We start from the raw sequence: 21,500 nt of genomic DNA, 5'->3' as shown, positions 1-21,500 counted from the left end.
GATCAGGTTTGCTGAGGAGCCAATGGCGATTATAGGATTAAACAAAGTACCCAGCACACAAATATAAAGACAGCTGGAACTGTCGGCGACTGCTCACTGTACAGATACTTGATAATGTGGACTGTTTGTCCAAGAAATGTACACATTTGTAACTTTTTCTGAATAAATACTCCATCAGATACCATTCCCCACTGAATGAGGTCCTTTTAGTAATTCTACTAATGCACAAAACAATTGTGTATGTGATAAAGTTAATATATATATATATATATATATATATATATATATATATATATATATATATATATATATATATATATATATATATATATATATATATATATATACAGATAGATAGATATATATATATATATGTATGTGTATGTAATCAGCATCATAGATGCTATATATAATATATCAAACGTAGCATATTTTCAATATTATCATATTCAATACATATATATATTAAAATAGTAATATACCACACTTTTAATTTACGAGTAAAAAAAAATGAAAAAGTTTCCATCAAATTAAAGATCTTCCAAATCAGGTTCTATTTTCTCTTCCAAATTATGTCAACAATTAAAATGTGTTCATTGTTTCCAATTTGAACCTGTTGAATCCAACATGACTTTGTAAGCTTGCTGGTTTGGGAAGCAAATTGACTCTGAGCAACAACCTTTTATCCAAACACTCAGCAGTGAGAAATCATGGAAGTTTCGACATGCGCTAAATTAAGCTTTACCTCACGGGTATGTTAACTAGTTGAATTCACAACAGTCGAATTTTGCCAAAAAGAACATTTTCCCTCGACGAAAACGAAAGTTTTGTTCATAGATTTTCAATGGTCAATTGAGTAATAACATTTTGTTATAGCTTCCAAAAATCAGTTTCCTTTTCGACCAGAGTTCATACATATAGTGGTGAATATTTCAATAATTCAGCCGCAACTAGATGATTCTTTTCTGGAAGAAGGAGAAGAGGTGAGAAGAGACTGTCACAAGAATATATTATCCAGCAGAAGAAGATTGTGACACGGACGAATTGGAAAATGATGTCGGCTAACGGGCGGAGATTAACTGTCAGTCACTTCGTTCTTGCGGTACATATTAATCCTTGCTGTCTTTCAGGTCTTGATTAGTTGTCGGATTTTTCAACTTCGTCCCTTTATATTTACTGAAAATGATACACCCTTCCTCCCTTTTCCTCTTGCGTGTATGTTTATCTATCGGTAGCTCTCCTTATTGGCATTTTTCTTTCAGCTTAATAGATACATTTCATAGTAATGAATTGGTTTTTACCCATCTTATTTTTTCCTCTTAAAACAGTATTCTTTATTATTTTCTTGGTCTACAGTATTAACGTGGAATATATGCATTTGGCTCAGTTCCCTTTACAATATATATATATATTCTTATATATATATATATCTCTATATAAATCATATATATATATAACCATATATATATCCCCATATTAGTCTTATTGCAACCTCAGACTTCATGAAGTCTGTTGTGAAGACTTCAATCAGTGCAGCCGACCTCAGAGAGTTCATTCACTTTGCTATCCATGTAGACCTGCCCTGGATTACTTCATTAATCAATCTGATGGTTTATTGAAAGCAAATGGGTGTTAATCAATAACACACATAAACAAAGCCACTCCAACATCTAAAAACATAACAGACACCATTTCACTTGTCTTTTCCAACTGTCGACCTAATCAGCCCAGTTCTAGTCAGATGTTTTAATAAAATATTAAAACGTGGAGGACTTGGTCAATACATGTCATCTGTTGCAAGTAACGGGGACATCTCTTTGATGTCAGTCTTGGCTGGGCACCACGATCCCCATGTCCATTAGTCTTATTGCCCCCTTAACTACCAAATCAAAGTCCTTCAAAAGAAGGCATCAGTGTAACCTCCTCTGTAAAAATGGGAAAAAACAGGACCCGTTAAAACCTGAAGAAGATATATATATTCATTCTTCTGATCTGTATTTATTATATAAATATAATTAATCATATAGAACCCTTGATTTATAATATACCCTATATGAATATATATATATATATTTCCTTGATTTTCCATCTACGAAGTTGCCTAATCAACTATCATAGATGTTTTAATAAAATATTAAATAGTAAAACGACTCATTTTTCATCTGTTATCAGCTTCAATGACATAAGTAAGTATCAAAGGAAATTAAAATATAGTAATATACCACACTTTTATTTACGAGTAAAAAGCAAAATGAAAAAAAAAGCCATTCCATAAAATGAAAGATCTGCTCAAATCATGTTCCGCTTAGTTAATTTTAACAATGGCAAATTATGTTAAATAATTAAAATGTCATTCATTGTTTATAATATAATTTTGTTACGAGACGCGACTGAATTTTCGCTGAAAATGAGGATCTAGATGGAATAACCATCTGGCCGTTTATATTGTATTGGTTTGTTAAAGAAGATACAAAAAATACAGAACTTAGCTGTAAACATATGTATACAGATACATATTAATAAAAATCTATAACAAAAAAATAAATATAACATATATATATATATAACACAAAAATAAATAATATATATATATATAAAAAGAAGTAATGATACAAAAAAAGCCATCTCCAGCGAAGTCCACCAACTAACGACAACCTCACCAGTTTTACCATGATAATGTAACAGCTAGAGAATACAATTCAATTCAATTATTCCTTAAATAAAAAGAACTGGGGTCCCATTTGACCCAACATCAATCTTCTCTCCTCCATTTGGGCCCAAACATGGTTAAGAAACGTCCTCAAAGTCGAACTCTGCTGGTCTCTGTTCAAAATGACTGCCTGAGGGCCTTAATTCTAGGTTTGGCGCCACGCCAATGCACCTCGCTGGCACCGGATAAGAGGGCAAGGGAGGAGCCAGAACAAACAAACTAGTTGGCGCCACAAAACAACCAAAGATTGGTGACCTTCTCCACTAGGAAAAAAAAAAATTACAAATTTTTTTTCAAAAACGAGGTGGAGATTGACCTTTGTGCCACCTAACGGGATGCCAAGGCATAATTCCCAAGGTTATGAATAGACAATGCAACAGCAGTCAGGGAGAGAAGTGATCAGAACTCCACCAGAGACATATGTCCTTAACTCTGCCTGTCCCTTGTACCCTCCACAAAGAAGGAGGACCCTGAAAAAATCGGACTAAAATACTTTATTAATCTTAAATTTTTAAAAAAATCCCTCCTCCAAATGTCCAGGTCACCCACGAGTGGATGAAAACATCATCATCTTGATGAATATAAAAAGAAGTAAAGCAGCAGTCGATAAAAAAAAGCTCATCAGTCATGATCCTGTTTTTTCTCTGTCAACAGGCCGTATTTTCTACGTCCATTGTGCGATCACCTTCATTAATTGGTGTTGGAGCATCAAAACTGTTAACGTAATTTGGCACCATTTAACCATTCTCTCAGTTCCCAGCCTGAGGCCCTTATTATTCTTGCCCAAGAAACGTCTTGTCATCTCTTGCAAATCAGTCTTGGCTGTGGAACCACTCTCGGCTCTATCCCCATGTCCATTAGTCTTATTGCACCCCTTAATCTACCACTCTGTGATGTCCCTGTTGTGAAGACTTCATCAGTGTAGAATATTTCTCCTCTGTAGAGTTCATTCACTTAACAGGACCCTGTTACTACCTGCCCTGTAATTCTTCATTCTTCTGATCTGTGTTTATTATATAAATATAATTAATCAAGAGAACCCTTGAGTTTAGTAATCTACCCTCACATGAAGAAGGCCCCAAGCTACAGCATTTCCCTTGATTTTTCCATCTACGAAGTTGCCTTAATCAGTCTATCTAGTCAGATGTTTTAATAAAATATTAAAACGTAAAGGACTCCTTCCGTTCATCTGTTGCAGCCGAGAATCAAGTAATATATCATATATATAAATATATATATAAATATATATATATATATATATATATATATATATATATATATATATACATATATATATATATATAATATATATATATATATATATATATATATATATATATATATATATATATATATATATGTATATATATACATACCACATTACCAAAGGTGAAAAATAAAAGACGGGGTGTAGTTCCTGAACAGTTTCGACTTTATTTCCAAGCCATTGACCAACGACTGATACATAGTACAGTATTAGAAGTCACAAACATCATACTACAGATACAGTAAAGACGAACATACACAACCGTTTGAGGCTACAGATCCACCCACAGGTGGGTGTCAGGGCAGGAGTTGCTTCAAAACTCATTTTGTTAGAAATCACAATATACTCTCAAGGGGCAATACCATAAACTTGCAGCCCATTGGAGACTACAGATCCACTTCTGACAGGTGTCAGGGAGGCAGGGTTGGAAATCCCATTAGCACTGCTGCCCCTTACTGTGTTTACAAATTTGATAATCCTTTTTCCATGTATCTCTACTGCCTAACTTAGAATTTAAAAATTTTGCAAATTACTTTTTATATTAAAGGATCAAGTTTATACATCCCTTCACTGATATTCATATTTCTGACTTCTAATACTCTCTATCAGTCCTCCGTCAATGCCTTGGAAATAAAGTCAAAACCAGTCAGGACCTGACCTACACCCCGTCTCTTACTTTTCACCTGTGGTAATGCATGGTAAACGAATCACGTGTTAAAGTGATTATAATCATATATACATACATATATGTATATGTATGTATATATATATATATATATATATATATATATATATATATATATATATATATATATATATATATATATATATATATATATATATATTAGCTGACCAAGTCAGTGCTGCCCAGAAAAACTCTGGATGACTATTGAAAAACTCTCTCTCTCTCTCTCTCTCTCTCTCCTTTTTCCTGTTAAGATAGTTGCCTCAGTTACATGGCCCAGCATTTTTGACGTTTTATATTTCTCCACTTCTCACCCCCAGTTCCTATCGGGGCTGAACTTGGGACTTAAAGGGCCCCGGGAGTGTCACTATTCATCTCAGCGATCTTGAAAACTATAGATTAGACACCAATATCTGTCGTCTTTAGTTATTATTACATTTCACCCCCTTCCCTCACACCCAACCTTTGGTGCCAGTGATGTCTCACCCCAACAGTATTCCTTTCGAGATAGTAAGTCGTCAGTATACCAAGTTTGGTTGAAACTGCTCAATGCATTTCAGAGTTATGCTGGAACATGCACATTCATAGCCTTATATACATACAAATATATATATATATCCAATTATATATATATATATATATATATATATATATATATATATATATATATATATATATATATATATATATATATATATATATATGTGTGTGTGTGTGTGATATATAGAGTGTGTGTGTGTGTGTGTGTGTGTGTGAGTGTGCGCGCGTGTGTGCGTGCGTGCACGCGTCTCAGGCAAGAGGAAACTATTGTTTTCATGGATGTATGACAGCTTTTCACTAGCACGCCTCTGAAAGCAAACTTTGACGTGTACATGCCAGTCTGTCACAGTTATTCCTACCCAGGACCTTTAACACGACGGAATTGTCCCTCAGGATTCTCTCAGAAGCGTCACAACGAGGAACATTTTCACTTACCATAATCATAATATGTCAAAGTGGACGGCATATTCCTGGGCTCCCTTTCGGTGAAAAGTGTTCCTTGTCATCCCCTCTCGCTGTCCAAACAAGTGAAGAACTTCGGGCACTATGGGCACTGTTTGGGCTGGTGGGGACAAATCCAGAGGTCTCTACTTACAGACCGCCTCTGGGAAAGATCAGGCTGGTATAAGACAACCATCCAACTGCCTCACTGCTCGTGGAACTTCTAAATGATGAGAGGTCACATCATTTCTTCTGAAACGGACTATATTTTTTAAGGAATATATATCGCTAATACAGCAATATTTTGATCAAGTCACAAATGACAGTATGTCTTTAGATAGAAGCAGTGCTTATATGATTTAGACAGTAGACAGATTTGCACTAAGTTTGCCTCATTTAACTTAATCTGTAAAGAATTTGCTATTTTTGTACTCGTAGTTTTACAGAATGCGAGTATCACTCATTCGCTTTCTTAGAAATGTATTTTGAGAAAATGCGAGAGCTATATCAAATGCTTATCTAGTACTGTGTGACAGATGATATAATTTAGTAGGTTGTAAATGCAAAGAATGATCAGAACTACCAGTTTTGTACAGCCCAGAAAGTTAACTGAAAGACGGTGCCAGAGTAACACCACCATCAAGTATAAGAAATTTAATATAACCCATGTTTTGTTCGCCCATGTAATATGCAAGTTAAAAGTTAAGTATACCTTAGTTTAACCAGACTACTGAGCTGATTAACAGCTCTCCTAGAGAGGGCTGGCCCGAAGGATTAGACTTATTTTACGAGGCTAAGAATTAACTGGTTACCTAGCAATGGGACCTACTTATTGTGGAATCCGAACCACATTATAGCGAGAAATGAATTTCTATCACCAGAAATAAATTCCTCTAATTCTTCATTGGCCGGTTGGAGAATCGAACACAGGGCCAGCAGGGTGCTAGCTGAGAACGGTACCCACCCCTTCAATGAGGAACTGCTGTAAAAATCGGAAAAGGGGAACCATATGGAAATGATGGCAGACTAGAGGAATTAAACAATTTTCTTAAGATAGGTCTCCTAAAACCTAGTAAATCTTTCCAAGGATGCCGACTTTTTATAACAGCTGAAGAAGATATAGACAACATAAGTTTTTCAAACGTGAATTTCATTGACAGTGACACCTAGAATTTAAATGAATCGTGTGTTATTAACCAAATAGCATCAATGAGAAAATCTGTGATGGAGTAAGGATCCAGTGTTTATTAAACCTGGTAAGTTTTACATAGATTATAACATGTGAAAAATCATAACTATGACCTTGATTCCTTAAATCAAAACCTTCGTCAGATATCGGAATTTTCTTCATCATCGCCTCCAACACCACGCTTTGCAAATGGCGTTTGTGAAATTCCGCCACTCAAGTCTTTCCTGTGCTGTCATTTCTACAAACCTATACTTATCTCCATCAGTCTTTCTCGTAGTTCCTACTCAGGTAGGGCTGGGCCCTCTAATTCTCCCCGATGTTCCCAGAGGACCCCAACCGAACTATGACTGCAAGGTGCTACTTTGCAATGCTAATACCCAGGCGTTATACCCAACAAAAGGCAATTTAGTGTCAGCAATCGAAACGTGGACTCCTGAAGCTGATGTGGCAGCCACACCCGCGCTTGCTAGAATAGTCCAGCTAAAGAATTCTTGAATGAGCTTCCAAATGCCCATTCACGGATGATGGAATTGTACAGAGAAGGGATTCCACGTTCATACTGAGCCTCACGAATGGTCGCTCAGATGGATTGCGGTTCTAATGTCTCTCACGTTTACTCTTCTCAGTTGTATTTGGGGAAAAGGTTCCAGACTTACACCAACAGTCACAAGGGTATCTATTCGTGTCTCTTATTGTATTTTTATGACAACTGGTTTGTAGTCTATTATTATTAATAATAATAATAATAATAATAATAATAATAATAATAATAATAATAATAATAATAATAATAATAATGGCAAAAGAATACAGCAACAATATCAGTATTGATTAGTGAATATTAACCATAGTTTTTCTTCCTCATCACCCTCGCTGTTGTAAGATGCGTTATTATTATTATTATTATTATTATTATTATTATTATTATTATTATTATTATTATTATTATTTGCTAATAGATTCACAATTTCAGAAAAACAATCTGAGTAATAAAAAATCCACAATTATATAGTAAATATATTTACTATATAATTGTGATTTTTATTACTCAGATTATTATTATTATTATTATTATTATTATTATTATTATTATTATTATTATTATTATTATTATTATTATTATTATTATTATAAGCAGTAGTAGTAGTATTAAGGAATAGATTTTATCACCCAACCCATAATACTTGTGCCTTTTTCAGTGAGGTTCAGTATCTCAAAGTTCTCTAGACGTCTTGCTCCTTCCGTGACCAAATTGTGGAATAATTTTCCTCATCACGGAGTCCACCGGAGTTGAATCGTTGGAACCTATTCAACCCTGACCTTCTAGATGAGTGTGTTTCATAATTTATTTGTTATTTTCATTATCTAACTTGCTTTTCCAGTTATCTGAGTTGGTATTTTTAGTTTTCTGTAAAAGAAAACTGTTGTGCCGGCTTTGTCTGTCCGTCCGCACTTTTTCCGTCAGCCCTCAGATCTTAAAAACTGCTGAGGCTAGAGAGCTGCAAATTGGTATGTTGATCATCCACCCTCCAATCATCAAACATACCAAATTGCAGCACTCTTGCCTCAGCATTTTTAATTTAATTTAAGGTTAAACTTAACCATAATCGTGCTCTGGCAATAATATAGGAAAGACCACCACTGAGCGGTGGTTAAAGTTTCATGGGCCGCAGCTCATACAGCATTATACAGTGACGACCGAAAGATAGATCTGTTTTCGGTGGCCTTGATTATACGCTATAGTGGCTGTATAGAAAGCTGGATTGTGCCGAAAAAATTTCGGCCCATTTTTTACTTGTTTTTATAGCAAGTAGTCATAATAATAACACAATGAAAATTCTTCCTGCCTCAAAGGTATGGACTTTGGAAAACTCTCTTTAGATGGACCATGAGTACTTAGATTTTTCTTTAGTATAATATTATTAGGTTAGAGTTTTCCTTCAAATTTATTGTTGTAAAATCAGCACTGAAGTGCACCAGACTGATCTCCTACTAGTAGCTAGTTATCAAAGAACTTCCACGGATTTTGCCAGTGACCTAGTCTCTCGTCAAAGCTAGAGGCAATGTGCTGATATTCTGATATTCTCAGAAAGACATTGTGGAAACTTACAGTAGGATTGTGAGTCGTTTCGCTAAAATACAGAAAGTCAGTCAGATTAATTAATCAGTAGGAAAACATGAAATGAAGTTTAACCTCCATACACAAATACCTGCGCATTACAACATAGGAGAGAAACGTCCACCTATTCTGTCAAAGCATTTTTGTGATATTTAAAGTAACATTACTCTGGATATACTGGCTTGCACCAATGCTCTGGTCTGATGGATTCTTAATCTGGCAAGTCTTCCCCTCCTCCATTAAACATACAAAACTCATCTGTTTAACAGTTCAGAAACATTTTAACTCTGTTGGTGGAGTAATGTCTGCGATGGAATTTATTTAATTGTCTTTTACCGGTTATTTATTATCAATGAAATCATCATTAATGAAGGATTTCTGTGACGTTAAACGTCTACGAAGTCTTCATAAAAATCTTCCCATGAAATTAAAAAATAAACTAACAAGTAAATGCGCCGAAGTTTCTTCGGCGCAATCGAGTTTTCTGTAGATCGTATAAACAAGGCCACCGAAAACAGATTTATCTTTCGGTGGTCTCGGTATAAAGCTGTATGAGTCACGGCCCATGAAACTTTAACCACTGGCCGGTGGTGGTCTTTCCCATGTTGTTGCCAGAAGCTCAATTATGGCTAACTTTAACCTTAAATAAAAAAAAAAAGTATTGAGGCTAGAGGTCTGCAATTTGGTATGTTTGATGATTGGAGGGTGGATGATCAACATACCAATTTGCAGCCCTCTAGCCTCAGTAGTTTTTAAGATCTGAGGGCAGAGAGAAAAAGTGCAGACGGACTGACAAAGCCGGTTCAATAGTTTTCTTTTTCAGAAAACTAAACAGAAGTTTTATACTCTGTTGTTATTCTCTAAACAGCTCAGTTTTACCAAGGACATTGTAAGATTTAAAGTTCAGTTCAGTAATCGCTATTAACCAAAGCTTTCATTTAAGCCAGAAACCCTTTTTCTACTACCAAACGCAAGCGGAATTCCCAAATCCCAAAAATCAGGAGCAAAACAGTTCCTCGGATGCGACGCTGAAATGTTAGTCCTGGAATTGCACAGACGATTAATGACTTCGTGCAAGAGCGACAATATAAACCTAAATCAAAGCGTCTCTGAAAACTAAAGAGATATGTGTTACAGGCAATTCAATCTTCTAATCATATGTGATTTATTATGATGCAAATGTTCTGTAAGAACCTTCGAACGAATGGGAAAGAATGATCTTATTATCATTCATACTTATCAGTCGAGTTCAATTCCTCACTCTAAATTTACATCGGATTTTGTATTCGTCTTCATCGTCTTAATGTATTTGGATGAGATTCGAAGATTTTAATATGCTTATTAGTTTGTCTCATTACCAAAGCACGAAAAGACACAAATACGCTTTTCAGGAGCTTTTCAAGTCCAGGAACGTTAAGTCATTCCAGAACTTCTCAAAACACGCCACGCAGTCGCATTTGCTCAAATAGCAGTCATGTAGACCAAGACTTTATTGTCCCTAAAACAAATAATGGAATCAATATATTTTCGTTCTAAATGCAATTTGTACTCCGGTAAATGTGATAAGAGTTGTTAACTTGTTACTTACCACCTTGAATGCATTTTCTGTTTAGGAAGGTTTCGGCATTTGGTGCTTTCAAACTTAACAGATATTATGCAAAAGGTTAATGTATTCATCTTCATTCACTTCATGTACACACACACACATGTACAGAGTATATATATATATATATATATATATATATATATATATATATATATATATATATATATATATATATATATATATATATATATATATATATATATATATATATATATATATGTATATATATATATATATATATATATATATATATATATATATATATATATATATATATATATATATATATATATATATATATATATATATATATATATATATATATATATATATATATATATATATATATGTATATATATATATATATATATATATATATATATATATATATATATATATATATATATATATATATATATATATATATATATATATATGTATCTATATATATATATATATATATATATATATATATATATATATATATATATATGTATGTATCTATATATATATATATATATATATATATATATATATATATATATATATATATATAAATATATATATATATATATATATATATATATAAATATATATATATATATATATATATATAATGTCACGAAATGCTCCAAGTACCAGGTTATCACACAGCTAATCACAGAATTAAAAAAAAATTACCTCACTTCAACCAGGTACCTGAACTCTCATAACAATAAAATTACGACTGAGTACTCTAAAGGCAACAGTGATCCCATAAAAAGTTTATTAACCATGTGAAAAATCAGATTAGGTTCATCAAAACAAGTGTGAGGTATCAGCAGTTAAACAAGAAATATACTGGAGCAAAAAGACATCACTCCATCAAACAACTTTAACTGTTTTTCTGGTCTTAATTCATTTCAGCAAAACTAATGGAACAAACATGTTTATTACTATGCCTTATGCACACTACTAATCCTATCACTGACGGTCAGTAAATGAAACACTTGTAAAAATTTTAAATACAAAAATTTATTTTTAAATTCAAAATTTATAATTAGAATTCACAGTCTGAAAAAATTTAGTATTACTTTAAAACAACACAAAATTCAATTAATTCTTGAATTAAATCACAAAGGTTAATTTATCGAAAAATTAAATCAGTCAAGCAAAACTTAAACTATCAAGAATTACTCAAGATTTGAAAAGAAAATCTTAGTAAATGAAGATTAAATAAACTATGCAATGTTAAACTATTAAGAAATACTTAAAATGCTCAGTAAATAAATATTAAACCACCACTATATAAAATGTGAAAAATTAAGAGATTTCAAATACAAGAACATACAAAAATACACAAAAGATTTACCAAAGACAATTTCACTAAGGCAAAAATCCCTTAATATACCTTATTATACCATGGCAATAATAAGTAAAAGTCACTTTACCTTACACAAGCTTGTGAAGACTCCCAAAATTACCCCAAATGCAGCTGCTAGAGATTCACAAAACACAATCTTTTATGTTAGGTGCAGTTACTAATATGTACACTTTTTACTAACGTTTTCAGATCTCAAAAGCTAAGATTAATATCAATGAACAAAACAAAAACTTCTTTCAGGATTGCTGGGCCTTGAACCAGCCTGACTACCTCATCTCTTGAAAAAGGGTCACAGTTAGGACCTGTAAGTGCTCGAGATCAAAGAAATATGTAAATATTTACCAGTAAACAAGTTATACACAAGAATCTTGTGGGCTTCTCTTTCCATTAATATCAATGACCACACAAATATTTTATGTTAATAACTTGTCTCTTTTGAGAGAGGGAGAGAGAGAGAGAGAGAGAGAGAGAGAGAGAGAGAGAGAGAGAGAGAGACATTACAATTAATGTAATAAGTGCAGTATTCGGTCTTATAATGAAAAAAATCCTATCTCCAGTCAAAGAGCAAAACTTTCATGGAACATTCTAGAAAAGAAACATGACTTTACTTCCTGTCACATGAGACCCAATCAAAACAATGCAATCTTAAACATGACACAATTGCCATGTGCTTTGGTGCAATATCTTGTTTGTATTTATCAAAAAGGCACACGTGTCTTCACCAGAAAATCGTATGGGATAAAGCTTGTAACAAAATCTTAACGCGATCAAAACAAACTGCAGCTGGCTAATTATGATTGGCATGTTTTTTTAAAACAGGACGAAGAACCAAAGTCGGTTTTAAGAACTGAGCAACCTACTGTTACCGTTATCTTTTGCGATGACAATCGAAGCAAAACAAAGCAGTGGCTACCAGACACACGTGTTGCTGGTATACTATATTATTATTAAAAGAGTATTATTAATTCTAAATTACGTTGTTAACTTATCTAAATCACTAATTCTTGTGAGATCTGACATTACACTACATACGATACTTCAATAATTATTATTTTTACACAGAACACATGATATAATTTATATATATATATAGTTGATATATATATATATATATATATATATATATATATATATAGTTGAGTAAAGGAACTGAAAAATTATAAGCAAACGTATGACCAGCTGTACCACAGGTTACTGAGTATGTTTTGTATGAGATTCCCCTAAGGACGTGGGTGATAGATACTCAAGACTTCTCATAAAGAGAAATATTTCATCAAAAATCTTAAAGCTCATTCTGTCAGGACTCTGTTCAGGAACAGATGAGAAAAATTTGTAGGGAGAATTTCTGAGAATATCTTTCTTCAGATTTGCAGGAAGGATTCTACTAGGAAATTGGAGGCTTTTACTTCCGATGGACGATAACTTGAGCGTAAAATCTCCTTTACACCCGAGGATATCTTTTATTGAGACCATTATATCTGTTTCGCTACTGCGGCGAATTTTGTGCTGATGCCAAAGTCTGATATAGATGCCATATAATTTTACGTTAAATGTGTGGCTCTGTCGTGCAGTAGACCATTCCTTTAGAGGATTCCTTTTATTAACAATAGATGCAGTTTCCAGAACGGACTCACAGACGCATGCCATCCAAAAGTGTAATAAACCAAAGTGTTAGGCGCGGTTCAATCTCAGTTCTGTTTGCTAAGCCTGTGGGTCGCTCATGGCTTACTGCCACTTGCCCAGACATTTACACTTTAACGCAGAATCACGGATGATTATCCTATTCAGAGAAACTGCGCAATATTAGGCGCTCTATACGCCTACAGACAAAGATCGCCAGCGGTCATAGTCATTCCTCATCATAACTCGTCCAGAAATTAGGAAGAGAATTGGGATCTTTGGCAAAACTAGAATACACATGGACAACTCTCTTTCTCTCTCTCTCTCTCTCTCTCTCTCTCTCTCTCTCTCTCTCTCTCTCTCTCTTATTCTTTGTTGACACTACAAGACTCTGAGGTGTAAGTTTTTCAGTCCAGAACCATTAAAGTGCCATTGAAAAAAGGAACAAAGGAAGGGAAGGTGGTGGCGGTTGGGGAGGTTTTTAGTGACTGAAACCACGAACTCCTAATCATGCGAACAAAGATTTGCTCGTAAAATTATTAAACTGTTTTCTTTTTCCAGGTAATATTTTCGAGCACACCATGAAGGAACTATTAGACACTGGTCTTCTACTAGCAAATGCAGCTGTACTTTTAATGCCAAGTTAGTTGATTTTTTTTCGTTAGAGCTGAAAAGAGTTCTATTAATAGCTTAATAGCAATGCACACCAAGGGATATTAGTATTTCTATTTGGACATGTAATGCTGAAAATATGCTAAATTTAACAAGCACGAACACACAGATACACACATATATATATATATATATATATATATATATATATATATATATATATATATATATATATATATATATATATATATATATATATATATATATATATATATATATATATATATATATATATAAGGCGTTCCATAAAATAGTATATAAATCCTAAATAAAAAAAATTTCTAAGTAGGGAGGTGGTTTTTCCATTAATTATACTCCTTTTTTAGACAAGACGTTATGATAAATCCTAAATAAAAAAATTTCTAAGAGCTTTTATTTAAGATTAGGCTCTTTAGTTAGGCTCTCCTAAAGCATAAATGAGGAGTAAACGGGACGGAATTAGGAAGAAAATCTAACCTTTTCTGAAAGTGGACTTAATTATTTTTGAATGATGTTCACTGAATAGCTAGAGCTAGATGTACTATCTGCGAGATCTCTCTTGAAATGAAATCTCCTTACATCATTCCCTCAGCCTCCATTGCCCATTGCAGTAAATCTTTTAATGTTCCACCTTATCACTGTTATTACCACAAGGAAATCTGTATTTTCCTAATGAATATTCATTGCTAAGCATAAAAATATAATAAAAAAAAACACGAATGCGATATTGAAATGGCCAATAAGATCGTTTTCATTCACACAGGGAATATTTCCCCACAAAGAGCGAGAAAAGGAAGAGCTGCGTCGAAGATAAATGGGCGAACTTGGCTCCAGCGAAAGGGTCCCGAGAGGCAAATGTGGTTCATATCCCTGATTTAATAACGATCTCGCGCTCTGCAAGCGTTCCCTCGATTCTTTATGCTCCAGATTTATACCTCACTTAGCAAACTCTCGGATCGTCGCGATTTGCTTGTGGAAGCGCGATATATGCAAATTGGACTGAAGCCTGATCATAAATACCTCGCGTGCGGTCTTGCGATGCCTCCCAGTTCTGTCATTGGATGGAACAAGTTATGAAGGTTCTTGATGCATCTAAGAAAGTAATACTGCGTGAAGAATGGGTCCTATTGCTTTAGGAAGGAATCTGAATGACGGCAAAGAAGATAAATGAATGCTGCCTAGGTTGGATTACAATGTTTATTTGCTGTTTAAGAATAATAACCTCCTAAATATTCGTTTAAAAGACATATATGAGAAAAACCGTCTTACTCAAAACTGCAAACTGTTTTATATCTGAATTTACGATGGATTCAATTCTCGCTTTCTGCATTCTTTTGGTGGAGCTCAAATTAGTCCCAGGATTATTTCTGAGGACAAGTATATCTACAGACCATCAGTGACCACTTAAAAGCAAGAACTTTATTTTTGAACTTGGAAAGATATCTAACTGGTCACCGACTCCTATGAAGATAATAAATAATTTTTAATTATCATTATTAAAGCAGTTAGAAATTTGAAATAGTCTATCTGTAGAGTCATAAAAATCCAGATTAGGTAGAGTAGGCATAGGAATAACTTATTAAAACTTATTGTTTTGAATATTTTAAAAATATTTATTAAATAACATTTTGAAGCTGTTCCTATGAAAAAGTCTAAGAGAATCAACCGCGTTCTGGAAATGAAGTCAGTCAGGGTAGAGAGAGAGAGAGAGAGAGAGAGAGAGAGAGAGAGAGAGAGAGAGAGAGAGAGAGAGAGAGAGAGAGGGTAGATGAAATAATGCATATAAGCTATGTTTGTGTTGTTTTTGTGCTTATATTAACACTGAAGCTATCAACCACCTGTGGACTTTGTCACCTAATTTGAGGGATAAAATACTCAAATATAAACAAGCAGATATTTAGATATATAAATATGAATATCTACACCTGAGGTACAAAATTTCACTTGCATGTAGTCAATCATACGGCTATTATTTTTCATTATACAGATGATTCTCTACTTAACGAACTTTCAAGTTACGAACTTTCAGAGATACGAAGAATCGTGATCGTATATTAAAATTTGTCCGGAGTGCTCTGTCTGCCACCTGTAAGTTCAAATTTTGTCTTGCGCGCCTCTGCTCAGTTACAGCACCGTAGCTGAGGCCAAGACGCCATCCCAGACTCTTAATTTATGCAAGCGGTAAGACGTCATCTCATGTGCACCAATTTATTCGTGTGATTTTATCGTGAAATATCGAGCCCATCCTTTATCTGTCATGGCTAATGGCGAGCGTAAAGCGAGTGAAGATATTGGCAGTGGTAAAAAGAGGCGAGCTATCTCAGTGGAAGCAAAAGTGGCAATTATCAAGAAATTAGAAAGTGGTGAAAAATGACTGAGGTAGTATGCCATTATAATATGAATCGCTCAACTATTGGCAAACTCTTTAAAAACAAATATCTAATAATGGACGCTGAAAAACATCACAGAAAGTTTTCTACCCATAATCTAGCTGTCCAGTAACACAACCTGGGTGATTCTTGCTGCATTTGAAGACTAGTTTTATCGTCAGTGTTTCCTGAAGACAAGCTGTACTGCGGCAAGAATGGGATTTCTTTCAAGATTCTCTGCCCCTAAGCACCCACCGCACTAGATGATTTCCATCCATGTGTTAAAATTGTTTGTTTATCCCCAACACATTTCACTTTTTCAGCCGATGGATCAAGACGTAATAGTAAATTTCAAGAAATATTACACTTGCCGTACGCATAGGCAAGCATTGAAGGAAGTGAATGACCTGGTGTGACCTTGCATGACCCCTGGAAGAGTTACAATATTTCCAATTGTGTAAAGAATACTGATTCTGCATGGCGTGAGGTGAGTGACATAAACATGAATGGAGCATGGAAGGCTTTTTGCCCACAATTGGTCAATGATTTCGAAGGATTTAATCAGGAAGAGGAGGCAAAAGGAATAGTTAACAGTCTCGTTGACAGAAGATAAAAGCTACAGCTGTTTGAGTCTCTTTCAAAGGAGTTGACGAATGAGAATTTAATGGAAGTAGAAGAAAAGCCAAGAGCAGAAGAATATGAAGAAGAAGAACTTGTTCGTTTAAAGAAGTTTGAAACAAAATTGATGGACTTGTTCCTTTAAAGAGGTTTGAAACAAAATTGATGGACTTGTTCCTTTAAAGAGGTTTGAAACAAAATTGATGGACTTGTTCCTTTAAAGAAGTTTGAAACAAAATTGATGGACTTGTTCCTTTAAATTGATGGACTTGTTCCTTTAAAGAGGAAATTTGATGGAAAACAAAAAACAAAATTGATGGACTTGTTCCTTTAAAGAGGATGGACTTGTTCCTTTAAAGAAGTTTGAAACAAAATTGATGGACTTGTTCCTTTAAAGAAGTTTGAAACAAAATTGATGGACTTGGTCTTTTAAAGAAGTTTGAAACAAAATTGATGGACTTGTTCCTTTAAAGAGGTTTGAAACAAAATTGATGGCCGGTGAGTTTTCTCTTCTAGAAAAAGCTTTGACTATTTTTGAGTATCAGGGTCCAAATATTGAGAGATTCTCAGAAGTAGTAACATCCATCAGCGATGCTATGCATTGTTATCATATCATATACGATGAAAATAAAAAATAAAAACAATGCAAACTCCTTAGACTGCCAAAGAAATCGTTCCCGAAGGCGACATTGATGCAATTCCACGCCTCCTCTCATCATCCATCACCTCCAGCCTACGCTACCAGTTTCAATGGTAAGAGAAGCAACTGTACTTTTCTGTATTATTATCACTAACTATTTAGATATTATGTATCATTTGTATTAATAAAGTACTCTATAAATTATACTATTACCATCACAATTTATATAGGTTTTATGTAGCATTCATATTAATAAAGTACTCTATAAAATACAGTACTATAATTAGTATTGTGTTTCAGAATGAAAAAACATAAAGTACTGTACGTATTGACTTTGGATATATCCAATTGTACTTATGAACAAATCAGGATACGAACAGCCGTTCGGAACATAACTATATTTACCAGCGAGATACAGATTAAATACTTGAATTTGCTTTATCTTTGCTTTCTAAGTAAGCTAACTTAATCGTTATCCTTTATAGCATGGACGATATTCCTCTTAACTCCTCTTTCTCCCGGTAAGTGTTCAAAATTAATCTTGTCGAGTGCAGACATTTTTTCGTGTTAACAGGCTCACACGTTTTAGAAGTGTTTCATGAGCAAAGTTCATGACGTGAAACAATATTTAGCCTTCAATCTGCTCTAGTGGGGCCACTCTTTGGCAGTTGCAAAGTAAGTATATCTTTGTTTAACCAGACCACTGAGCTGATTAATGGCTCTCCTAGGGCTGGCCCGAAGGATCAGATTTATTTTACGTGGCTATGAACCAACTGGTTACCTAGCAACGGGACCTACGGCTTATTGTGACATCCGAACCACATTATGAAGGGAAATGAATTTCTGTCACCAGAAATAAATTCCTCTAATTCTTCATTGGCCGGTCGGAGAGTCGAACGCTGGGGCAAGTAAGTGTTGGTCAACCTGTGTGCACGGAGGCTTTTCGTTTCTGAATATATGAAAAGCTATTTATGAAAGACAAGCCAGAAAATAATTCTCAACTTACCTGTTTGCCTCACGGGGTTTGAGTTGAGTGGTGGGGGGTTTGTGGAAGCACAATCAGTGCACCTCACGTGGTGCACTGTAGGCATTTCTAAAGTGTGTCTGCAGCTTCCCTCTGGGACCTAACTGCACCAACTCCTTTTCTTCAACCTTGCCGTCATCCTCTCTGTTAGTTTTAAATGCAACTGTGGGCTTTCTTCCAGTTCCACCCTTAGATCCTTCTACTCCGGCTCCTTGATTTCATGGATCTCTTCATCTTGCTGTCCAACCACTCCAACTCTTTATTTTTACGGTATTAAACGCTGAATGGACGAAAGTACCACAGTGCTTGACTAGACAGCCCAAAATTTCATAAAATCAAATCAAATTAACAAACTCATTTAAAGTTTCTGCACTAATTTCTTTCCGTTTTCAGCTTTAATAAACTTGACAAGATCCGAAATTAGATGTTCCAAGAGGTTCCTCTTACGAAAACCCTCGTCCTTCATGAAGGCATTTCTCGACTTAATTACAGCATCCTCGACCCCTCTATCAATTTTAAAACTCCATCCTGCTATCTCAGTGAGGAACACAATGTCACTCAGCCAAATTAGCTTCATTATGGCAATTTACAGGGAGATTCATTATTCAGATCATCTAATTACGGGACTTGTTTAGAAGTAATGGGAGGGTTAATTACACTATTCAGTGGAGCAGCTCGACTGCTTGACTCTAAACAAAACAAGTGTTCTTGTTGGTGATGACTTCCGGTTTACGTTAACCGCATATTAAATTTATGTTTCTGTTTTGTCTGTTGTAGACACATTGTTTACACAATACTGTTCTTACCTTATCGTAACTCCTGCTGTCATCTTCGCAGATGATAGCAGAAGCTATCATAAGCTAAGAGCAGTACCGAGTACTTTGAGGGACTCTGTGTATATAACAGACAGGAAACAGGAACGTAAATTGGAACTTGAATGGTTGGCCGCTCTCTAATCAGAGTAGAGTTAATCTTATTAAATTCTACATTCATTTGTTGCGTTTCATACCGAAGCAGTAATGATATCAACCGGATTAAAACAGAGCTTGTAGCAGCTGTAGTATAAGTCGACAAAATAGCGTAGTACTTGTACCACCCAAACGAAGCTCAGTTATAGAAACGACAAAGCCAGATCAGTAGCGACAGACATGGCGAATGCCATCAGAATACCGAGCTTCAATTCATTTCTGTTCCCTTGATTTCTTACTTCCAGTCATTTTGGTACAAACTACGAAAACGCATGAGTTAATATTTGATATCAACGAGAATATGAATACTAATGAGCAGTTTTTTTGGCACATGTAAAATTTTTGTCCTAAAATTCTGTCGTACGGCAATCTGGAACTACAAGACACACGTCCATCGTTCAATGTCGTGTTTACTGTTTATCCAGAATTTTTTTTTATTTGCGTAAATTTAGTAATAGCCGTCGTTTTGTTCATCTCTAGCCTGGAAATCCCCGTAGGGAAGTATTGCCATCAGTGCACCTTACGGGGTGCACTGTAGGCATGACTAAAGGTTCTTTGCAGCGTCCCTTCGACCCCTAACTGCAATCCTTTCCCTTGCTTTTACTGCACCACCATTCATATTATCTGTCTTCTATCTTGCTATCCAATCTCTCCTAACAATTATTTCATAATACAACTGCTTTGAGGTTTTCCTCCTGTTACACCTTTCAATCCTACCTACTTTCAATATCCTTTCCAGCACTGAATGACATCATAGGTCCCGGTGCTTGGCCTTTGGACTAAACTCTATATTCCATTCCAGTACATTCTAGCCTGGAAATTTTTTCTGAAACTGGCCATGTAGAAAGTTGATGGCTAATTATTACTAAATGCTCAAAGTGACTTAAAAGAATATACACCATTATTTTGGCCCGTTTGACAAAGCAAGACACGGCATCTCTTCAGTCAGACATCTTACGAATATACAACTAACTGGTTTCACTTCCTGTCATAGACAATACAGCTAACTGGCTTCACTTCCTGTCATAGACAATACAGCTAACTGGTTTCACTTCCTGTCATAGACAATACAGCTAACTGGTTTCACTTCCTGTCATAGACAATACAGCTGACTGGTTTCACTTCCTGTCATAGACAATACAGCTAACTGGTTTCACTTCCTGTCATAGACAATACAGCTAACTGGTTTCACTTCCTGTCATAGACAATACAGCTGACTGGTTTCACTTCCTGTCATAGACAATACAGCTGACTGGTTTCACTTCCTGTCATAGACAATACAGCTAACTGGTTTCACTTCCTGTCATAGACAATACAGCTAACTGGTTTCACTTCCTGTCACTTGGTTTCACTTCCTGTCATAGACAATACAGCTGACTGGTTTCACTTCCTGTCACAATACAGCTTCACTTCCTGTCATAGACAATACAGCTGACTGGTTTCACTTCCTGTCATAGACAATACAGCTGACTGGTTTCACTTCCTGTCATAGACAATACAGCTGACTGGTTTCACTTCCTGTCATAGACAATACAGCTGACTGGTTTCACTTCCTGACTGGTTTCACTTCCTGACAATACAGCTGACTGGTTTCACTTCCTGTCATAGACAATACAGCTGACTGGTTTCACTTCCTGTCATAGACAATACAGCTGACTGGTTTCACTTCCTGTCATAGACAATACAGCTG

This window comes from Macrobrachium rosenbergii, chromosome 14 (genome assembly GCF_040412425.1).
Source record: "Macrobrachium rosenbergii isolate ZJJX-2024 chromosome 14, ASM4041242v1, whole genome shotgun sequence".
Taxonomy (NCBI): Eukaryota; Metazoa; Arthropoda; class Malacostraca; order Decapoda; family Palaemonidae; genus Macrobrachium; species Macrobrachium rosenbergii.
The sequence above is the reverse complement of the archived record's forward strand: the minus strand, read 5'-3'. Positions refer to the sequence as shown.